This window comes from Berghia stephanieae, chromosome 8, assembly GCF_034508935.2.
Source record: "Berghia stephanieae isolate SIO BIC M18660-M18661 chromosome 8, UCSD_Bste_1.3, whole genome shotgun sequence".
Lineage (NCBI taxonomy): Eukaryota > Metazoa > Mollusca > Gastropoda > Nudibranchia > Aeolidiidae > Berghia > Berghia stephanieae.
The window spans coordinates 10,893,284-10,903,149 of record NC_088367.1 but is presented as its reverse complement, the minus strand read 5'-3'; positions in this window follow the sequence as shown (position 1 = coordinate 10,903,149).

Genomic DNA, 9,866 nt, shown 5'->3' with positions numbered 1-9,866 from the left:
ACTTATAGCCTGACACTGACCAAAAAATTACGTCAAAATGCCAGTCTTTGGCCACAAAAGAAAACAAATCGTGAGTTGTATTCAATAGTTCAACCAATGGGACCACCTGTTTCCATGAGCTCTACTAACTACAACTCACTAGGCGGTGCAAAAACCAAATTAAATAATGATGTCAAAATGCCAGTCTTTTTGGGTTTCAGTGTCAGGCTATAGATAGAATGCGCTTGGCCAAGGAGTTCACAACATTGCCATCCGGAAGTATAACGGACGAACACACAAACTCTGTGTAACCATGAACTTTTATAGTCTGGTTAATACAGTTTAGTGAGAACAACTCACAAACGCGGATGGCAAAAACAATAACAAAGGCCTGAGTGACGTCATCTGCATACTATCTATAACTTACTTAACGATAGCTACGGTTCTTGTGTCAGGCTAGGCTATATTAATATGTTAAAACGATGGCCACGTACGAACACATAATAATATTATGATCCACGCTGAGTCAAAATGACATGGATCTCAACCTTGGCTGTTTATCATAAATCTGGATTAACTACGACGTAAATTTATAGTAAATGCTTTCTATTTATAAGATAGGTACGTAGAAATAAGCACAGCGCATAACTCAAAGACATTTATTTTTATATAGACGTCCATATAAATAATATTATAATAATCGGTGCTATATATAACACCTTAATCTATTGGGTTAATCCATGGTCCAAAAATGGAACGTCATAGTCATAGAAAAATAGTTCCTTTTTAAGTGGTTGTGCTTCACCCAAGGACGCAGAAGATTATAGAATGTATGCTGTTGGAGTCTTGTTTTTAGAAAGTTGTAAGCCTACTGTGAAGTGCTTTCTCTTTCTGATCATACAAACCTGCCAACTATTACGAAACATTCGTAGAATTACGAGAATTTGGCTCCAATTTCAGAGATTCATGAGCTTTTCTAAGTCATTAAAACTTATTGAAAATGAAAGTTGATGCCAGATTGTATAGACAGAATGAAGTTGACGTCACTTTGGTCTTTGTTTGTTTTTTTTTTTTTGCCATCCGCGTTTATGAGTAATTCACACTTAACTGTATTAACCAGACTATAAAAGTTCATGGTTACACATAGTTTTGTGTGTTGGTCCGTTATACTTCAGGATGGCAATGTTGTGAGCTTCTTAGCCAAGCGCATACTATCTATAGTTTTAAGGATTTTGAAGTGTTACTTATTAATCCCCGTGAGGGTAAATTGTTGATTTTTATAGTTGACTATTGCGAGTTTTAAAATATTCTCTTCCAAAAAACTATGATTTTTTAAAGTTTTTAAATAGACAAGTCTGGATTATAAGCGCCGAAGGTTACACATAGTTTGTGTTTTACAAACGACTGTTTTTTTTTTTCAGGCAGATTTTGTAAGCATTTTATCTTCACTATCAAACCTACTCTCCGTCAATTTACTGCCTTATTCTTATAACATAACTTTATAGATAGTATGCAGATGACGTCATTCAGGCCTTTGTTTTTGTTTTTTGCCATCCGCGTTTATGAGTAAATCTCACTTAACTGTATTAACCAGACTATAAAAGTTCATGTTTACACATAGTTTTGTGTGTTGGTCCGTTATACTTCAGGATGGCAATGTTGTGAGCTTATTAGCCAAGCGCAGACTATCTATAGTTTTAAGGATTTTGAAGTGTTACTTATTAATCCCCGTGAGGGTAAATTGTTGATTTTTATAGTTGACTATTGCGAGTTTTAAAATATTCTCTTCCAAAAAACTATGATTTTTTAAAGTTTTTAAATAGACAAGTCTGGATTATAAGCGCCGAAGGTTACACATAGTTTGTGTTTTACAAACGACTGTTTTTTTTCAGGCAGATTTTGTAAGCATTTTATCTTTACTATCAAACCTACTCTCCGTCAATTTACTGCCTTATTCTTATAACATAACTTTATATCGGCGTCTACGACCTCAGAGAGGGGCCTCTTCCTGGTCTGCGTTTACGACTGTGCTTTCGATAAGTTCATAGCCAAGTCGAGGTAAGAGTTGATGGAGCACTCGATTCAAATATTTTGATTTTTGACCAATCAAAACATGGAATTTGTGACACACCTGTGCGGCTATGTGGTCTTGTGGTGTGACACTCGCTTTCGGACCGGAAAGTCCTGGGTTTGAGTTTGAGCCCAGCTCGGCGCATAGTTGATTCCTTGGAAAAGGCTCTTTACTCACATTGTCTCACCGTACTCAGGTGTAAAATGAGTAGCAGGTACTTTTTTTTTTTACATTTTTGTGCATTTGCATAGATTATATATGTATACATTGTCGCCATAGATTCTCAACTTTGTGTTTATACATTGTCATGCATGCCACGTCTGTAAACGAATTTCCATTTTTTTTGGATGAATAAAGTATATTATTATTATTATTATTATTATTATTATTATTATTATTATTATTATTATTATTATTATATTATTATTATTATTATTATATATTATTTATTGTTGTTGTTGTTGTTGTTGTTATTATTATTATTATTATTATTATTATTATTATTAATTATTATTATTAAAAGTTTAAGGTTACACATAGTTTTGTGTGTTGGTCCATTACACTTCCGGACGACAATGTTGTGAGTTTCTTAGTCAAGCGCATACTATCTATAGATCATCCCCATTGTTGGGTGGAAACCACTCTTTGATAATTTTATTTTTAAATTTTCATGTGCTATTACCATAGCCATCTTAACAACTTGCCTGTCACACAGCTCAAAGCAATCAGCCTCACAGTTTGTGAGTATGTATCACAATATTTAACACGCTGATGAAAGAATTAACCAGTAGATTTTTGACCATTCAAAACATGGAATTTGTGACACACCCTCACACGTGCTCGGACAAGCATAGTTGGTTGTTTATAAACAGTAACGTGAATGAAATCGACGTCTCTCTGATCATTGTTATTGTTTTTATACCGCCAAATGGGTGACTACTTATCACACGATTTTCTCGATCAGAATATTTACTCATATTTTTTTGTGCTAGTTCTATTGATCAAGCAGTAAACCAGTGGGTATTTTATTTAAACACACACCATCGATAGTAAAACCTGTGAAGTTTGTTGTGTCAACCGATCACGGCCATTGTTTACGAATGGCCGAGAGGCGTGATTATCTACCTGTCTATTGCATCGCGACACCTAACACTAACAACGCTAGGCACTTTTTTTTTTCAATCTCGTGTGTTAAAATTATTATGAGTGATGCAGGTGATAGGCAAATACTTAAGATGGCCTAAAAGATTGCTGTCATTCGTCATTATAAAAGAGGACGTATCTCGATCACGGGGAAAATACTTAATTGTGAGTTATAATCAAGGGCTCAACCAATGGAATCATTTGTTTCCCTGAGCACTACTAACAACTAACAACTCACTTTTCACTTTCGTTTGATGATCGTCGTCTTCTTTTGTGATGTACGTTTTTGGTCAGTATCAGGCCTTAAGTTTACCATTTCTGCGCTATGGTTGTTACTGAAACTAAAACTATACGTAGCTTATATCCAAAATAGGCATATATTTTTTTTAAAATGAACTTTTATATAGCGCAATATCCACTAAATGTGCTCAAAGAGCTTTACAAGGGGTCCCTGACCAACAGCAACACGTAACACGTAGAACGAAACATGACGCCTGTTAGGCGATATTACATTTTTTTTCTGACAGAGACAACGCTGTCAACGGCCAGGTACTAATTTTACACCTGAGTACGGTGAGAGAATGTGAGTAAAGAGCCTTTTCCAAGGACTCAACTATGCGCCGGGCGAGAGGCTCGAACCCAGGACCTTCCGATCCGAAAGCGAGTGTTATACCTCAAGACCACATAGCCGCACATAGATTTGTGTCCTGTTTGTATTATTATTGTTTTGCTTTGGAACTGATCAGTCGTAGTTGAATTATACTTTAATTAAAGAAAAACAAAGCGGCATTTTTAAAAATTGAATACCAATACCATGCATGTTTGGGGAAGTTTGTCAGTTCTTTTAAATCCCCCCCCCCCCCCCCCCCCCCCCCCCCCCCAATAAAAAGCCCTTAAAAACAAACAATTGAAAACAATTCTTTTTATTTAATTATTATTTTATTTTCATGAACCAGCTGCATGCATAACACGTTGTTTTCTTGTAACAATGTAAACAAACATAACGTAGCTGCTCAATGGTTTGTGTCACGTAGACCACAATGTTTACATAAATTCGATCACAACCATCACCACATAACTCAACTACCCTAACCCACAATCCGTTTTTCGGGATACACGATCAACACAGTGTTTATTGTTTATCTGTGCCGGGTGTGCAGTGTGCGTCATTCGCGACGTGTCTGCCGCGCATGCGCAGCACCGACGCAATGTACGCATGAGTAGTGCATTCCTCCCTACCGACACAGTTAACCTTGACTTCTGCCGTTGACATCTTGACACAGAAACCCATATTATTATTATTCTCGTCTTTGATTTCTCGTTTTATCGTAAGCAACAAATTTCACAAATTATCTAGATCGTAATATCAAGAAAGAAAAAAAAGCATCGACACAGTGCGTAACAATGAAGGAGTTTACAAACTATCGTAGTTCCTATGTGTGCTAAAATCATGATTTATCTAAAAAAAAACCCAAACCCACTTGTTATTTTCATGCAAAATTATATTATTTTATATTTCATTAAAGTGATCAAATGCCACTTACGATATTACACGCAATCAACGACGAAAGCAGAGGATTCAATCGATGGCAACGATTCAATGCACGGCTATGATTCAACAACAAAGAGTGTTTTATTTTTAGATTCGTTCTGCCCGTTTTATTGGCACTGTTTGTGTATCTTCGGGTATTATTATTATTATTATTATTATTATTATTATTATTATTATTATTATTATTATTATTATTATTATTATTATATTAATGATAATATACATATTGGTGGTATTACGATTGTTGTATTTCTTGTGTGGTTATTAATGGTATCAGTTTATATTTTGGTTCCATCTACCATTTTTTCCCCACTTTCATGTATGTTGTCACCAAATTGTTGATTTATTGGCGAAAGCCCTTATAAGATTGAATAAACTTTGAAAACGGCGGTATAATATTTATGTTTCTATGCCCGCGCGCGAGTAGAGATTGGGGGGAGGGAGGGGGGGAGAGAGAGAGAGAGAGAGAGAGAGAGAGAGAGAGAGAGAGAGAGAGAGAGAGAGAGAGAGAGAGAGAGAGAGAGAGAGAGAGAGAAGGGGGTGGTTTAACATTGTTGGACAATATTTCGCGTCATTTTTGAGATTTCCATTACAAAAATGAGCCCATAAGGAATTGGATTATCAGGCCTAAAATTAAAATTAAATGCGCGTCGGTTTCAGGCTAAAATTAAAGGGGAAAATGCGCGATGAAAGTGTACAGCATTGTGTAGTCAATTGAATTGCGAGAAATTCTACCTTCTTGGCTGGTAAAAAAAAAAGAGAAAACAACAGCAGCACCTCCACCACCCCACCCCCTTCCAAGAAACATTTTTTTAAAACCCAGAGAATGACGTCAAACGCAACTGTTTTATAACGTTTTATAACGATATTGGGCTGGAATTTTGTCAACACCAGGATTCCGTTATAAAAGCAGGTAAGTACAAGTACAAGCAACAAGGAAAGGATTAACAACCGTTTACACGGGAGGGGCCAGTTTGTAGTACACTGACAAAATAAGTTGTTGTTTTCTTTCATTTTTGCCGGTTAACTTCATATATCGGTAGATCAGATTGACCCCTAAGTACACATATTTGTAAGTCTGATAACCGGACGCAATAATAGGGTTGCTTTAATGGACAATATTTTGCGTTGGTTTGAGAGTATTAGTATTAACCAGGTGGTAGATTTTTCACCAATCAAAACAAGAGGTTTGTGTCATGCACACCCTCAAGGCCGCTCGGACAAATCAAGTTGATTGTAATTGTATACATATAAACAATAGAATGAATGAATAATAATAATAATAATAATAATAATAATAATAATAATAATAATAATAATAATAATAATAATAATAATAATAATAATTAATAATAATAATAATGATTAATAATAATAATAATAATTAATAATACTAATAATAATAACAATAATAATAGTAATAATTAATAATAATAATAATAATAATAATAATAATAATAATAATAATAATAATAATAATAAAAATAATAATAATAATAATAATAATAATAATAATAATAATAATAATAATAATAATAATAATAATAATAATAATAATAATAATAATAATAATAATAATAGATTGCATTTATATAGTGCATTTTCAAAATTATATAATGCTCAATGCGCTTTACATTGGTTGAAAAATAAAACGCATCTCTGAATCTGAATCTCTTATGCCACAACCCACCACCGCCCCCGATGTGTACTTATTTGCAGATCTAATAATCCAAATTGTTGTGGTCTCATTGTTGTAATGGAAATACATTCAATTCAAACCAACGCAAAATATTGTAGGTATATCACAAGCATGTTAAAAGGGGCCCATTGCGTCTGGATATTGGATATCAGACTGGCAAAATATGTTCGCGTTGATACATCCCAACTTGTCAAATCTCAGTTCACGTCGTGCCAAATAAATAAATAAATAAATAAATAAATAAATAAATAAATAAATAAATAGATAAATAAATAAATGAATAAATAAATAAATAAATAAAACATCGAATCGTCTTTGAAGATTCAGATTTGATTGACAAAGTTGGGGGGAGGGGTGGGGGGGGGGGGGGGGGGGATGTCATATAAATAGGTATAAAGTGGGTCAAATCTATTAAGTTAAAGAACCAAAAAAATATTATTTGAAATCCATCTGGCAGCATACGATAGCGTGCACATTTTCGCGTCCTTGACCTCCTTTTTTATTTTTCAATGATACTCTGCGTTCACCAAAGGCATTCAACACATGTTTAATAATATATTATGATCTCAGAACATTGACATGCCGTATAACTGGGTAACTCCGCCTCGTATCCTAGCATTTATTGGTATACAAAGACCACAGCACTAACTATATAAGGAACGAGTACGTCAATTTTGTGGTATTATTTTTAGACAGATTGTCAGTGGTTAGTTCTCACTAAATTATATCAGTCTATAGACGGAATGATACTGACGTCCCTCAGCTCTTTGTTATTGTTTTTAAACAGCCAATTTGGGGATTAGTTCTCACACGAAAACGTTCAAGGTCACACAGTTTTGTGTGTTCATACGTTGTATCCGGCTAGCGGATGTTGTGAGTATTTTACCTAAACGCACAGCATAAATAAACGTTAAAGGTTACACATCAGTTTTGTGTTTTGGTAATGTTTAATTTGGCTGGCGGATGTTGTGATCATTTTACCTAAACGCATATCATCAATTCCCGCTACTTATTCAAACATGTTAAGATACTGTTGGTTCAGGATTGCGTGTCGATGTTAAACAATAATATTATGTGTTTCTTTGAGTAGAGGGGTGTAACATGTTTTGTTTTGAAAAAAGGCCACCTCTATTCGCAGTAGTACTGCGAATAATGATGCCCTCTATTGGCAATAGTATTGCGAATAATGATTTCCTCTATTAGCAGTAGTACTGCGAATAGTGATTTCCTCTTTTCGCCGTGGTACTGCGAATAGTGATTTCCTCTTTTCGCCGTGGTACTGCGAATAGTGATTTCCTCTGTATAGGCTCCAACAGTCGTGACGTCACTTCCCTTGTAATGACGCATAGTAACTTAGTAACTGGTTCTAAACTATCGGAACACTGGAGGACGCCCTTATGAAATACTTCTCCGACGAACATAAAAGTGAATCAAGAGGAGAAAAACACTATAAATCTGCTCATGTTTTGACTTTTATACATTCTGATCACATTATGACATGCGAAAAAGTTCTAGCCAGCATGAAGAATAAAAAGTACCGATTTTCTTTGTTTAGAACCAAGCTGCTCGTTGCTGGGCGGACGTGAGATCAGACTATTGAATCCTACTATAGAGAGAACGTCAGCATAGCATTGCGCATGCGTCTATCTTATCAACTGATATCTACGATTGGTTAATGAGATATCACTTTAAAATGTTATTATAAAATTTAGTCGGATTTACTGACCTGTGAAGTCAATGATTTCACGGCGGGTAGTCTTAATCTTGGGTGCATTCCTTATTATTATTTTTCATTCTTTGTAACACATCACTGTGAACTTTTCATCAAAATAAGGTTATTGGTTATATTTTTATTTTATAAAAGTATGTTTAAAATTTTATTATACATTATTATTATTATTATTATTATTATTATTATTATTATTATTATTATTATTATTATTATTATTATTATCATCATCCTTTTTGTTTTGTTCTCTCCTCTCTCTTTTCCCCCCATCCAAATTATTTGCAATCAATTACAAATTATACCTTGGACTTGGACCGACGGCGACGCTTGGACTAATACAAATGTTTTGGCATTATACTTACATTTACACACAACACATCAATTCTGTGTCGCTGACCGACATCCGTCTCAGCACAAAGGACATGTCGCTTCTTCACTGGGCATGCCAATTTTAACCCTTTACAAACAGTGTGGTTTTACCCTTACCACGATACCATTATACCTTATTTTATAACTGACGTGTTCCCATTAAGGAGTCTAATCACCCAAATTGTTTTGGCCGGAATGTTGTAATGGAAATATAATAAAATTTAATAATAAATGTGTCCTACTTAGAGTCTATTCCAAGGGAAGACTACAATAACCCAGGCGTCAGCTGCAGTGCAGCGCTGCAAACTGAGCTAAGGCGAGGTGACTTGTTCAAGTTCAAGGCCACACAGCGCGGCGGGTATTCGAACTCGGTACCTTTCGGTTACGAAGAAAAGACCGTACCGCTGAGTCACGCTGCCCCTTGTGGTGGTCGACGACGTGTGCCAGTGCCAGTGCCAGACTATGAGTTTACGGAGGTAAACTGAGGTTGCGGTGCAAGACATTGATGGACAAGTAGGGGGGGGGGGGGGGGGGGGGCGAGGGAATCTCAGGGACAAACCATTAACATAATAGATGATAAGGGGGCGGGTGGTTGGATGGGAGCATCACCCTTGAATCATATACCTATGATGTTCGCATGGGTGTACGATCCGATAGTGATGTCGTTTCTTCTTCTCTTTACTAGCCTATCCTGCTTCTTTGGTTTGTGATTGTATTTTTGACAGGGGATATTTTTTTTCTGTAAATCTTCTGCCTGTTTGTTCTTGGTTATTTATAATTTAGCTTATGATATCTTTAGGTTATGATTTTGATTTACATTTGTACTATTTTTGTTAGATTGCTTGTTTTTTTGTTTCAGCGGTCTCTCATATAACCTCAATTGTGTTGGAAGAGACCTAAAGCAACAAACAAACAAAAAGATGATAAGGGGACAAACCGTAGCATTTGTAAAATATTTGTATGTAAACCATGGCCGACTAGAGTACTATAGTTACGTCATGGTGTAAACTCATAGCCTGACACTGGGACTTGTATTGTGACGTCATTTTTAGGTTTGTGCAGCTGCTAGTGAGTTGGAGAGAAAGATAAAGTGAGTAAATGACACTTATATAAGGGAACAACACAAAACGGACGAGGTTTCGGGCTTTGGCCTTCTTCAAGTAAACACGAAATATGTTACATGTGAGTCGTGCTGAAAGAAAGAAAAATGATCCCGTCAGTTGAACTATTGAATACAACTCACAATTCCCTTTATTTTGATTGTCGTCATCTTGTATTTTGACGTCATTTTCTTGGTCAGTTTTGTTTTATTTTTAAGGGTTTT